The sequence below is a fragment of the Cydia fagiglandana genome, chromosome 13, assembly GCF_963556715.1.
Source record: "Cydia fagiglandana chromosome 13, ilCydFagi1.1, whole genome shotgun sequence".
Classification (NCBI taxonomy): Eukaryota; Metazoa; Arthropoda; class Insecta; order Lepidoptera; family Tortricidae; genus Cydia; species Cydia fagiglandana.
In genome coordinates this window covers 6,720,980-6,733,806 of record NC_085944.1, presented here as the reverse complement: position 1 = coordinate 6,733,806, position 12,827 = coordinate 6,720,980, and the positions used below count along the sequence as shown (strand labels likewise).

The 12,827-nt window shown below is 38.2% G+C and overlaps 1 long non-coding RNA gene and 2 other non-coding genes across 3 annotated transcripts in view; 2 read left to right on the top strand and 1 right to left on the bottom strand.

The window, feature by feature from the left end:
* Window positions 1-12,827, top strand: part of LOC134670120 (uncharacterized) — a 381,632-nt gene that overhangs the window by 246,840 nt on the left and 121,965 nt on the right. The window lies entirely within an intron of this gene.
* Trnaf-gaa (transfer RNA phenylalanine (anticodon GAA)) lies at window positions 2,525-2,597 on the top strand. Its single transcript has one exon. It is a non-coding gene; the product is annotated as a tRNA-Phe (tRNA).
* Window positions 3,281-3,351, bottom strand: Trnag-gcc (transfer RNA glycine (anticodon GCC)). Its single transcript has one exon. It is a non-coding gene; the product is annotated as a tRNA-Gly (tRNA).

The window sequence follows — 12,827 nt, the reverse complement described above, 5'->3', positions numbered from 1 at the left end:
GTAAATCCCATGATGTTTCACCTCCGATCATCGCCCGGGGTGACGCGTAAGCTGGCTGTTGTTTCGTAATTAGCGAGCACACGGGAGTATTTATCTCAGACCAACCAGTATAAAGAAGTTCACTGGTTACCAGTTTGCCTGACGATATGCACCTGTCAGTTGTTCGGAACTGTCACCTTTTGCGTTTAACTGACAGGCTGATAGTAATCTGTGGGCCCCTTAAAAGGCATCCTCGAGCCCCTCGAGGTTCGCAATAGTTACGAATCGGTAAAATTTTATTCAAGTAATTCTACATTGAATGGTAGAAATTTACTGATTAAAATGGAATTAAGCACAAAAATGTTAGATTTCGGAGTGCTTTCGCTTTTATAGCTGGTAGTTACCTATCCAACATACCAATCACTTCATGCCATATCATAGCGATCAAAAGCTTAAACCTAATCAGAGGCCCTACCGCGAACACCAAAGTTTGCAAATTGCGGGCATCTTTCTCCTTTACTTCGATTAGGTACGGCATAATTAGAGTGACAGAGAAAGATGACCGCAATTTGAGAACCTCAGGAGCAGCCCATCGACACCCCGTACTTTGATAAATTAAGAAAGCACTTGTTACCAACATTGAGGCATAGAAATAATCTTATCGAATTAAAATGACTGCTGTTGCATTTTGGTGGCACATACCATACTTGCTTTTAACATAGACGTATTATACTTACTTTTCTTTAGGTTGGTATGATTGGTAGTAAAACATCAAACGTCATTTGAATTGTCGTGAACGTGGAAATACGTGGTTATTTTTTGCACGTATCGCACATTTATCGATATCGATAAACAGTAGGTACTGGAAGTGTCGAGCCCTAGCGTTGTTTTTTTTGTGTTGGTAGTATTGTGTGTGGTTTTTTTTAACAATTATGGCCTGGATGCGAGATCTTTAAGCCTGTATTTGGTGTGTTGGGATATGTACGTTCATAATTCGGTTCGAGGATTGTTCGAGAGTGCAGACTCTTAAAACGTAGTGATTATATGCTCTTTGCTCAGGAGTTCCCTGTTAAACTGGTTCTACTTCCACCGTTGGCAAATGATCAGATGCTACGTGAATGCACAGCTTTATTTAAATCACGCCTTACACAACTTACACCACCCTTTATTAAAACAAACGCACTGTTTGTTACGGCTCCTGGTCCAATTATTCTGTAATCCACACCCACTGCGTACCCTCTAATTTCGGGAATCGGATTTGTCGGTAATGCTCGACTCTCGCATACAATCAGATTTGTACATGTACAGTTTGTACTTAGGTACGTAGGTATAACAGTGCTTCCAATCGTTTACCAAATGTAAGTCGGAGGCTGAGTTATGATTACTAGGTACGAGTATAACAAATTGTTAGGCAAAGTACTAACAATTAGGCGGTTGTTCGAGTTGCTAGGCGTAGTACTAACAACTAGGCAGTTGTTCGAGTTGCTAGGCGTAGTACCAACAATTAGGCAGTTGGAAGTGATCCTGTGGTTGGATACTAGTGACAATGACTTGTGTGATGAATGCGGAAATTATATGTATGAATACGAGTATGTTATAAATAGCTTAATTATTTTTGTAAGATTGTGTTACAATGTTGAGTGTCAGTAAATTTTAATTATTACGAGGGCTCTGAAATTAGTTCAATTCTGGTTGCAAGCCAGATTTATATAACAAAGCTTTCTGGTTTTATAAGGTTTTACCGGGTTCTATTTTCAGCTGAATATGTTTTGTTTAAATGCCTAGTAACATATTTAGCTACCTCCTAAATGAATATCGCTCGCTCTTATACGATGGGATGGACTGTGTCCAACAGTAGGACGTATGCGGCCTGCTGATGTTGATGATAATAATTATTAAATTTACTAATAGAATACACTGGCTAAACGACAGTAGGTACAAATCATCAATCAAGAGTAAAAAAGTGGACTACATATGTACCTCTGACTATAAAAGTATTATTGTCATAATATTATAACAAATGAGTCGAATTAGTAGCATATGTTCAGATAATATTTATATAATTATTACCTATATCATACTTTAGTTATGTAAATTTTGAAATGCACGCCATCTAGCGGCGAGTAGCGGTATTTTTTGGCGTCCATCATATTTCAGGTATGTTACTTTTGGTATGCACGCCATCTAGCGGCGAATAGCAGTATTTTATATTCGTTTGTAAGCTTAAAGTGATAGTCAAATATAGTGTTCGATGGCAGCACATGTTATAATAATAAATAATTATTTATATAATTAATGGTGAGTGTTTAACCGCAAGATTAAGTGCCAGTTGCACCAACCACATTTGACAGACTGATCATCGTCAGCCGGCGCGCCCCGCGCCTTTACTATGAAACTTTCCATACATAAAAATTTAGCGAACTCTTTAACGTAAGTCAAGTAGTACATAATGTATGATGACATAAAATTTCATGATAGTAAACTTAAATATAACACCAAATCGAAGTCTCATAAGGTTTATTACTATTTCAACTCCTTACTTCAAGCCGAAATAGCTCAGTTGGGAGAGCGTTAGACTGAAGATCTAAAGGTCCCCGGTTCAATCCCGGGTTTCGGCAAATCTGTTCTTTTTTAGCGCTTCTTCGTTCTTCTTCATCGTAACGATAACGATGCGACTTTGAATATTGACAATACATATTGGAAGTTACGAATATATACACTTTTTTTTAGTACCAGGCGGCCTAGCACGGTCGCGTTTTTATCCCTTGTCACCATGCCTGTCACGTTCTAACAAGTATGTAAGTGCGAAAGGGACGCGCATAGTGATAGTCGATAAAAATGGAACCGTGCTGCGCCCGCAGGTAGCAGTGAGTACCTATTGTTTATTTAATTTACCTACCTTCCTACCTTCGACAGTGAAAGATTGCGTTTAAAGTAGTTTAACTATAAAATAATAATATGTATTTACATTTTGTTACCACAATGTATACAGTTGGGACGTTCGATGGGTGCAGGTACCTTATGGCGGTCGGCGCTTAAGCTATTATTATAACCGTTATAATAATGTCTTATTTGTATCGTTATAATATAACGATACAAATAAGATGCTACGCGACGCAACGTAAGAGCCGACCGGCGTAACCGGTGGAACGCCACATTTTCGTTAAACTGTGAGCTACTCTGCTACTGGCACGGCGCGGCGTGATGTCGCATGGCACATAACGTCTATGACGAAAAAATAGAGGAGCTTCACTTGCAAAATAAAAATACAAAACCAGAAGCAGCAAATTAAAAAAAAGGCTGCATCGGCCGGGAATCGAACCCGGGCCGCCCGCGTGGCAGGCGAGCATTCTACCACTGAACCACCGATGCTCATGAGATTCATTCTGAAATTACGTTTCTGCTAATAAGACAGTTAACATACAGTTCACGTTTAATTTTCATTCGTAACGTAAAACATTCTTGTTTACACCAAAGAGAATTTGTTTACATAATGTAGTTTTTATTACTGTGTATAATATTACTTAAGTAATATATTAATACATAATATGTGGGAGACCGAGCTTTGCTCTGAAAACATACCAAGACTCAAAAATGCGCGTTTTCCTAGAGATAAGACCTAGTTAGATCGATTTATCGCCCCCGAAAACCCCCATATAGCAAATTTCATCAAAATCGTTATAGCCGTTTCCGAGATCCCCGAAATATAAATAAATATATCTATTACATATAAATAAATAAACAAGAATTGCTCGTTTAAAGGTATAAGATACATAATAACATATATGTAACTCCTTAGGTAATTGCCGATTCACGACATTAACAACGTCCGAAGAGGAAAACTCGACTTAATCGAAAATTAAAAAGGAAATACATAAATTATTTTTGTAAAAAACATAGTCACGAAAAAGGTCAATCTCCTGGTTATTCACAGTAAGTTCATTGAACTGTAAATAATTAATGTAAGTGTGATTTATAGTCACGGGTTACCGGTAAGGCTATATTATACCCAGGTATGTTTTTTAGCAATGAGTTCTTCGGAACTTATGTACGAAATATCATTTCATATTTACCAGTCGCTTTTCGGTGAAGGAAAACATCGTGAGGAAACCTGCATACATCTGCGAAGAAATTCAATGGTGTATGTGAAGTCCCCAATCCGCATTGGGCTAGCGTGGGGACTATAGCCCAAGCCCTCTCGCGCTCGAGAGGAGGCCTGTGCCCAGCAGTGGGACGTATATAGGCTGAGATGATGATGATGATGATGTTTTTTAGCGGTACCATTAGCATTATTTAGTTCAACAAATGTCCCACGGTATTAATACTAGAACAAATTGCCTCCAATTAAAATACATTTAACAAAGTAAAACTATATGGAGCGAAAAGCGCCTACGAACTGAGAACACGCCTAGCTAGCGGGTCACTGGCAGTAAATCTTTTCAGCTTTGCCCTGAAGGTTGACTGAATGAATGAATGATGCTTTCATTAGAAACACACATACACAACAACATTAAATAAAATAGGCTTAAATCTAGGTAAATTTGAAGTTACAGTGTTGCGAGAGGTTCCAAAAAGGATAACACTCAGCATGTGTCGCAGCACATGAGTATTGTTATGACGCTTATTTTCAGTGTACCCACTGGTAGAGAATGTCTCGCGGAATTGGTCGGCTTTTGTACTGTACATTTAGTTTTACTTTTGTGCAATGAAGTTTAATTAGGTAGGTAAATAAATAAGGCCTTAGACCAACAGTAGACTTCTGCCGGTTGATATGGTCGAATTTCTTGACATTAAGTACCTTTCCTAAACTTTTTTTTAGGGTTCCGTACCCACTGTCCGTCCTTCTGTCTGTCTGTCGGTCAACCAGGCTGTATCTTATGAACCGTAATAGTTGAGACAGTTGAAATTTTCACAGATTATATATTTCTGTTGCCGCTGCACGCTATAACAAACAGGTACTAAAGAAAGAATAACCCATAAGTACAACAAGCGTGATTTTTTGCCCTTTTTGCGTATTGAATTGGTACAGAGGGCTTACCGCGAACCACGTTCGACGTGTTGCCTCCCTGTCACACTTACGTACGAATTTACAAGTGCGACAGAGAGGCAACATGCCCTCAGAACCCTTCGTAGGCGAGTTCGACTCGCACGTGTCCGGTTTTTTACGAAATAAGATAAAACTTTGTTCTTTGGTTTACCCAACTTGACACGATAATTTTATTTTATTTGCACAAATTATCAACGCCGATTAATTGGCTTAGAGGGCAGTGATCTTGACTAACTGATACGAGTGTCATTATCGACACGAACCATGTTAATATTTCCATTGCTGAATCAACATTGATTAATGTTTAATAACAATTTATCAAGAAATGCCATTGCATAAGTGCCATGTTTTATCGAACAAGTTAATTAAATCAAAGTGTAAAGATTTGCGTTTATACTTATCGAAGAGTTCATTGGCATAGCTGAGCCACTGGGCTATTATTTCCAACACTAAGGGTTCCCCTAGATATGTCGACGCGGAATCGGCAAAATACGATAGGAAAAAGCTTCATGTCCGCGCAATAAGAGCGAAAAAGTCGTCGTTTGGCTCGGCTCGCGACGGCCGACGACGCCGGACGCGTCGACCGGTTTTTCGCTCTTATTGCGCGGACATAAAGCTTTTTCCTATCGGCTTTTGCCGAATGCGCGTCGATATATTTGGGGAGACCCTAATCGAGTCTCATTGAATAATGAAATATAAGCCTGTTCATGTAAGAAACCTGTATAAGATAGTTTACCATATAAAAATCGTGGCCTGCTCTCAAGTGTCACAAGTACGTGGGCCATACTGAAAGTTTCAGGATTCTGATATGTGAGAAGCCTTTTTTCTAAGTGGCCAGTCCAGGAATTTTCAGTACGCCCTAAGTAAAAGTTAAGTGTTCAGGCGATAAAAATAATTCGCGTCTTTTAGATCCAACAGGAACTGAACTGCAGGAGAGCTCCCAGACTGCCCGCTCATTTTCTAATAAATCCAGATACCCTGTGCCAAACTAATCTCATACAGTAGAAAATGTCGGGTAACGGATCTTAGATTTCAATGCATGCAAGAGTTCTACTTAATAGGAAAAAAATAGAAGACTTATAATTTATGGTTGAATTTAGTAAAAAACTAAAACGTCTTTGTACCACAGTAAATACAAGTATGTCCTTTTTTGCATGAATGTCATCCGTTTATGGAATACCTACCTACTGGTTTGTTCCACTCAATTTTGATTTAATAGATTCTCAATAAATCTTTCTACTTTACCTCCTACGATAAACTTCTTGCAGGTATTCTATAAAACAATTAAAAACAATCATCAACATAACTATAGTACATTACTACAGAGGCCGGGACGAAAGGGGTTGCCGGCCGAAGACATATAGACGGCCGAGCGAAGCGAGGCCGGATAGGTCTGAGCGCGGGCAACCCCATTTCCCGCCGAGGTATGTATAGTGCTTTTCTCAAACATGCAATGAAATAAATAAAATAAAAAATCCACGAAACCCAAGTTTTATTTATAGAAAAAACTAAAAGTAAACTACACCCAAAATACAACCAACACGTACCTATATCATTATCACTCGTATGTTTTACACGAGTCGTGTATTTTTACTTTTTCATGTATCTTTGATTTTTTCGCCTTGTATCCGTCTGACTGTCGTTTTCGTCACATAAGTTTACATAGTCTTTCATGTTGATATCATGTTTCACATACATCGTTGTTTTATGCATGGAGTAAATAAGTATAATTTCCACAGTGTTGACGAATTTGTAGTTACATTCATTTAAAATATGCCTCAAAACTGTTTCTAATAAACTGTAAGCCATTTTTCTTAGTTTCTCAAATAATAAAATTGCCATAAGCAACCATATACATACTTCGTCTTTGACTTGGGGGCAGAGGCAGCAAGTTATTTAAAATCAATTCTGCTTACGCTGCCAATTCCAACACCTACGTTTACAATTGATATTAATTTCATTATTTCGTCGGAACTCATATTAAAGTCAAAAAATCAACAACGCACCATAAATCCAATAAAACAGAATGAATATTTTTCAACTTTACCAGTTAGCGATGGGCGAGTCGAGTTATCTGATTCGAATAATCCGAATCAACCTACAGATGAGTTGATTCGAATCAAGACTATTGGCAATCCGAATCAACTCGGCCACTAAACTGACTGGTAACTTGGTATCCGATCCGCTGACTCGGCGAATGAATCGCCAATTCACCAACTCTCCGAGCCGAGTCAACGCTACGCTAAGGCCATTCAAAAATAAACCTTAAATCGATAGCCCGAAGGTTCTTTTTACAACAACTGCCGCTTGATTCGCCATCCCGAGTCGAGTTCACTGGTAGTATGGCCATTGAAAAATAAACCTTAATTCCGTATCCCGAAGGTTCTTTTTACAACAACTGCCGCTTGATTCGCCATCCCGAGTCGAGTTCACTGGTAGTATGGCCATTGAAAAATAAACCTTAATTCGGTGTCCTGAAGGTTCTGTTTACAACAACTGCCGCTTGACTCGTTTGCGGCTCCGCGGCCCGTGACCTTGTCGCGAACTACGCAAACCGTCGAGTCGAGTCAGTTCGAATTTCAACTCGGATCAGTGGCCGAATCGATTCGAATGATTCGAATCGAAAAAAAGTGGACTCGTCACATCGCTACTTTACCTCCATAACAATTTAAAAAATATAACTACGCGTGTTTGAGTAGACCTTTTTACCGCTAACGTTTAGATGAAATATTTTAAATGTTTTTATTTGTGTAGTTAAATTTATAATTTATAATTATAAAATTATAGAATGTGTTATTTATTAAGTTCATGTTGATTTTATACAAATAAAACTGCAAATTATAGCAAACATTGTTTTTTGTTTTTTTTTTATAGGCGTAGTGGCAGAGTGTCATTACGAACCATAAAGCAAATACTGCCTCTAGTTTTTTTTAATGGATGAATGCCACGATGCTGTGTCACAAATATCTTTGAAATGAAAATTAAAAAAGAGGACTTTGCCGGCCTAGGCCTGCAAGATGTGTATGAAATTCCATTAACGACCTTTTGTCCTAGCCGCACCTGAAACGTCATACTTCGCAGCCTATTATAAGGAACATAACATCAATATTTCATTGCATGTTTGAGAAAAAATATTAATTTTAAATATGTACCTACATATAAATATGTTCATACTTACATAGTTGCGTTGCTTTGTTCAATTAGCGTCAAAGCATAAAAGGATGAACGACCTTTAGGTGTCCTTTACGCGAATTATGTCTAGATGCCGATATAACCAAAACTAATTCGACAATACTTGGTCTGTTATCATCGAAGACTGACTGGGACCCATTCATTACAAGTGTCACACATTTATATTGTATGACCGCAATGGAGCGCTACGCGGTACCACTGACACGCGTTACAGACTCGTTAGGTTCTCACTTTATCTTCCTTCTTTTCTTTTATTCCTGAGTCATAGATGTTTGTCATGTCATAGATATTATATTATATATATATCGGTGTCTGATACCCACAACTTCTTGAGCTTACCGTGGGACTTAGTCAATTTGTACTTGATGGGCACCTTTGCGCCGGGGGTAGCGCGGGGAGGTCTCTTTGAGTAGTTTTTATCGGGGGGCACGGCAGTGCCCCCGCCAAGTCGAGCGCGAAGCAAACACTGCCGTACCATCCTTTACTGGAACCATTTCGCCGCATTTTCAGGCCCCTATTTGAGAACCTCTGGATAAGACCAGAACGCAGAAATTTTGGTCATCCAGTAAGCTATAATCACATACTTAAAATCCAAAATTTCAAGTCTGTAGGTCATTTAGTTACGAAGTTAAGCGAAAGCAAAGTTTCGCATTTATGAAACTCACTCATGATCATCAGAATAGAACTAGTACTTCCCATAAACTCAGAGAGCTGAAATTTGGTACAGAGTTAGGGTTTAATGGCCACATAAAGGGAAAACCTAAAAATATTGCAATATCAGTCACGTTTTAAAGATCTAAGAACTGCATAAGTAAGTTTGTAATCCCATATAAATATATGATATTACAAAGTTACTGTTGCAGTTCCTACAAGTAGTAGGTAAAGTAAAGTAAAGGTACACTACGATGTACGATGTGAGTATGAATGAAGATATGTTTAGTTATATATGTGTATACATAGTATGGGTATGAGTACCCGAAAAGAAGGACTGCCTACAAAAAGAGATGAGATCCCATCAAAAACATTACATGTAAAAAGGTGCAAGTCTCGCAACGCTTTTACTACAAAAAAGTTTTGAGATCTAATGTGAAACCAAGTCGGTTATTTTAATCAGTGCCAGGGGGTGTTAAAACCGTATCAATAAGATATCTTTAATTTGTAATACGTATAATGACTTGGCCATCGCAGGGCTGCATAATGACAAAAGGATCATCGTCACCTATTAAAAATAATTCTAATTGAACATAACGCTAGCGCTAATTGCAGTTTATTTAATTATTAGATTTAATGAATGGGCAATACGAAAAACTGTTGCTACTGTACAAGAATCAGAACAGGAAAAAAAGAAAAGAAAGATTTGTAATAATAAAAAAACTACTCCTAAAAAGAAAAAAAATGTGTTAAATAAGAAAATCTAATAAAATAAATCAATATGCCCACGTTTCTACAAAAAGAAGTGAAATCCCACCAAAAACATTCTGTAAAAAACTAGCCAAGTCTCGATGGAGCTGCTTGTTTATCTCTAAAAAGTAATGAAATCTAGACAAAGTCGTGCCAAGTCTAAGGTTCCTTACTGCGATTTCTTTATTATTATAGTTAATGTTGTGTGACTTGGCCGTTGAAGGGTACACAAGGGTACAAAACCAGGTGCTCCATGACACCATTGCACCAATCTGCCATTGCACCAAAAAGAAGTGTTTGTTTCAGGCTCGCCCATACATAAGTATTATTGAAATACGCAGCTTTATCAAGCCTACAATTGACTGGTTATTGAATCAACGTTTTCCAAGTGGCAATTTTCCATCGTCAATGGGTAGCGGTTCTGGCGACAGATTGGTGCAATGGTGTCATGGAGCACCTGGTTTTGTACCCTTGTGTACCCTTCAACGGCCAAGTCACACAACATTAACTATAATAATAAAGAAATCGCAGTAAGGAACCTTAGACTTGGCACGACTTTGTCTAGATTTCATTACTTTTTAGAGATAAACAAGCAGCTCCATCGAGACTTGGCTAGTTTTTTACAGAATATTCTTTATTTTATTTGAGATATATTTAGGGTTGTTAGTTTTAATTTAGTATTATTTATTTGTGTAAGAATGTCCCTTTAATATTAATTTATTTAGTTATCTTCTTTTTAAGAAACAAATTATAAGTAATATAAGTATTATGGTTTAGTATTTATTGGTAAAAAGCAGTGGTGGCCGAGTGGATATGACGCCCGACTTTCAATCCGGAGGTCGCGGGTTCAAATCCCGGCTCGTACCAATGAGTTTTTCGGAACTTATGTACGAAATATCATTTGATATTTACCACTAGCTTTTCGGTGAAGGAAAACATCGTGAGGAAACCTGCATACATCTGCGAAGAAATTCAAAGGTGTATGTGAAGTCCCCAATCCGCATTGGGCTAGCGTGGGGACTATAGCCCAAGCCCTCTCGCGCATGAGAGGAGGCCTGTGCTCAGCAGTGGGACGTATATAGGCTGAAATGATGATGATGATGATGATTTATTGGTTTCGTTTCGTCATTCGTATCTCACTAGGTCTGCTGCAGGCCAAAATGGCAGGTAAGCGGACCTCGTGTCGTTTAAAAAAACTATGATTCTCTAGTCTCCTCTCTGTGGCGACTAAACCTAATCAATGAAGCACGGTGTATAGCCATCAGTCATGCTACACTGACAATTAATTGGCATGTTGAACATTAAATTAAAAAACACATTTAACAAAGTATTTGTGCGGTTACGGTTACGCTGAGAATAATGAGAAACAGAAATGATAGTAAATAAATGCAATCAGTAAGTAATTTGCAATAAAAATGTAATAAGGATGGGTGAAGTAAGACCAAAAAGTAACGTAATTTTCTTTTCATTATAACTATTATAAGTAGGAAGAAGAAAGGTATCATGTCAAAAACAAGTTTACCACCAACGTTGTCAAGATATGTCGTAGCAATAAGAATTCAAAAGTTTCACATCAAATCGAAATAGGTCGGAAAAGTTGAGTTATACCTATTATATTACAGGCACGATTGTGTTATGGGTTAAACAGGAGACATGACTTGTAGATCATTAGTAAACTCGCAAGGTCGTGAGGCCAGTGCGGCGGGGTCGCCCATCCCAATCCCCGATTGTCCCGACAAAATGCCGAATGACATCGGTCATCGACGTAGGTACTTGGGTAGAATCTGACCTGTCAATTGTCAGCGCTTACCAACCGAACCGGGGCGTTTGAGATGAGATGAACCAATTTATATGTGTGATCATGTGAAAAGTTATTATGGTGCCAGGTTCTGGTTCGCCAGAGACTAGCGCTATGCCATGTAGGTAAGCGGTAGCAATGCACAATCTCGACAAGTGATTCTTAAGCCGGATCTGATATAATGCGCTTCATCAAGGATTAATCCAACGCAATGCCGTCAGAACGTCTTGATACTTATATCAATATCAAGCTCTGGCGGGCACCAGTTAAATATTTTATGGATACCTGTATTTGTCGTATTTATTAGGTTCTAGGTTTTAAGACACTTAGCGCCACTTAATTGCACCATCCCACTAACCCGGGGTTAGCTGGTTAAACCGTTAACCCAGTGTCAAATTGTACTGGTGGTAACCATTGGTAACTCCAGGTTCAACCGATTATCGGGTTAGTGGGATGGTGCTTAATGCTCAGACGATAAATATCATAACTTGTTAGGTGACATACCTAAATACCTATAAATACTATTCTTGAGGATATTGACGTCTAAATTTATTCGATATTTTATGAAATCTTATCTCATTGCAGTGTTTCTCAAAAATTTCGTAGCTACTTATATTTCAGTTTTAATTTTACATTACAGTAAGTACATTTATAATTTTATTAAGTTCTAATGAAATTACCGAAATTCTCATTGTGGTCACTTATCACAATATACTTTTCGATATTTATACTACCTACCTACATCGTATTTCGATAATTAGGTACTTATATGTAAGTAGGTATTAGGTCGTACCTAGGTACATTGCGTTGGGTTAGGTACCATTCGTCAGTAGGTAGAAGAAACAAAGGCAAATAAATAAATATTGGAAGGTTTTGCAATCACCAGTTTAAATTAAAAATAATAATTGCCAAAACTAAATAGTAAAAGTTACCTATTTTAAATATTCGATAAATTCAGAACTGGCAAACACAAAATTGGGTAGAATGGGAAAAGAGGCGAGTTTCTGTTCTTCCCATAGTCATGATTTAATAATAATGACTAAGTACATAAATAAATTCAGAACTATCACTGCAAGTAAGTCAGTAAATCATGGCCAAGGTCAAGCAACAGCCAACAACCAACCACCCTCTTAACCCCACTGGGTTTTAATTAATAAAGGCACTCAAAGGCTCGCCTGTTTCATGCAGTTATTAAAATACGGCCGTTCCTGCCTAGGTAATTGTGGTTTATCGCATACTGGTCTCCCACCGGAGCAATACTGGCAGTCACGCCTTCTGGCTAGAAAGTGAATTACTTACAACCATGTGGCCGCTCAGAGTCGTATCGCTATTACTAATATTGCTAAAAAGAGGTGTTTGTTCCATTCGGTTGGATAAAGCCAGTGCGTTCCGATATCTGCGACCGCTGAT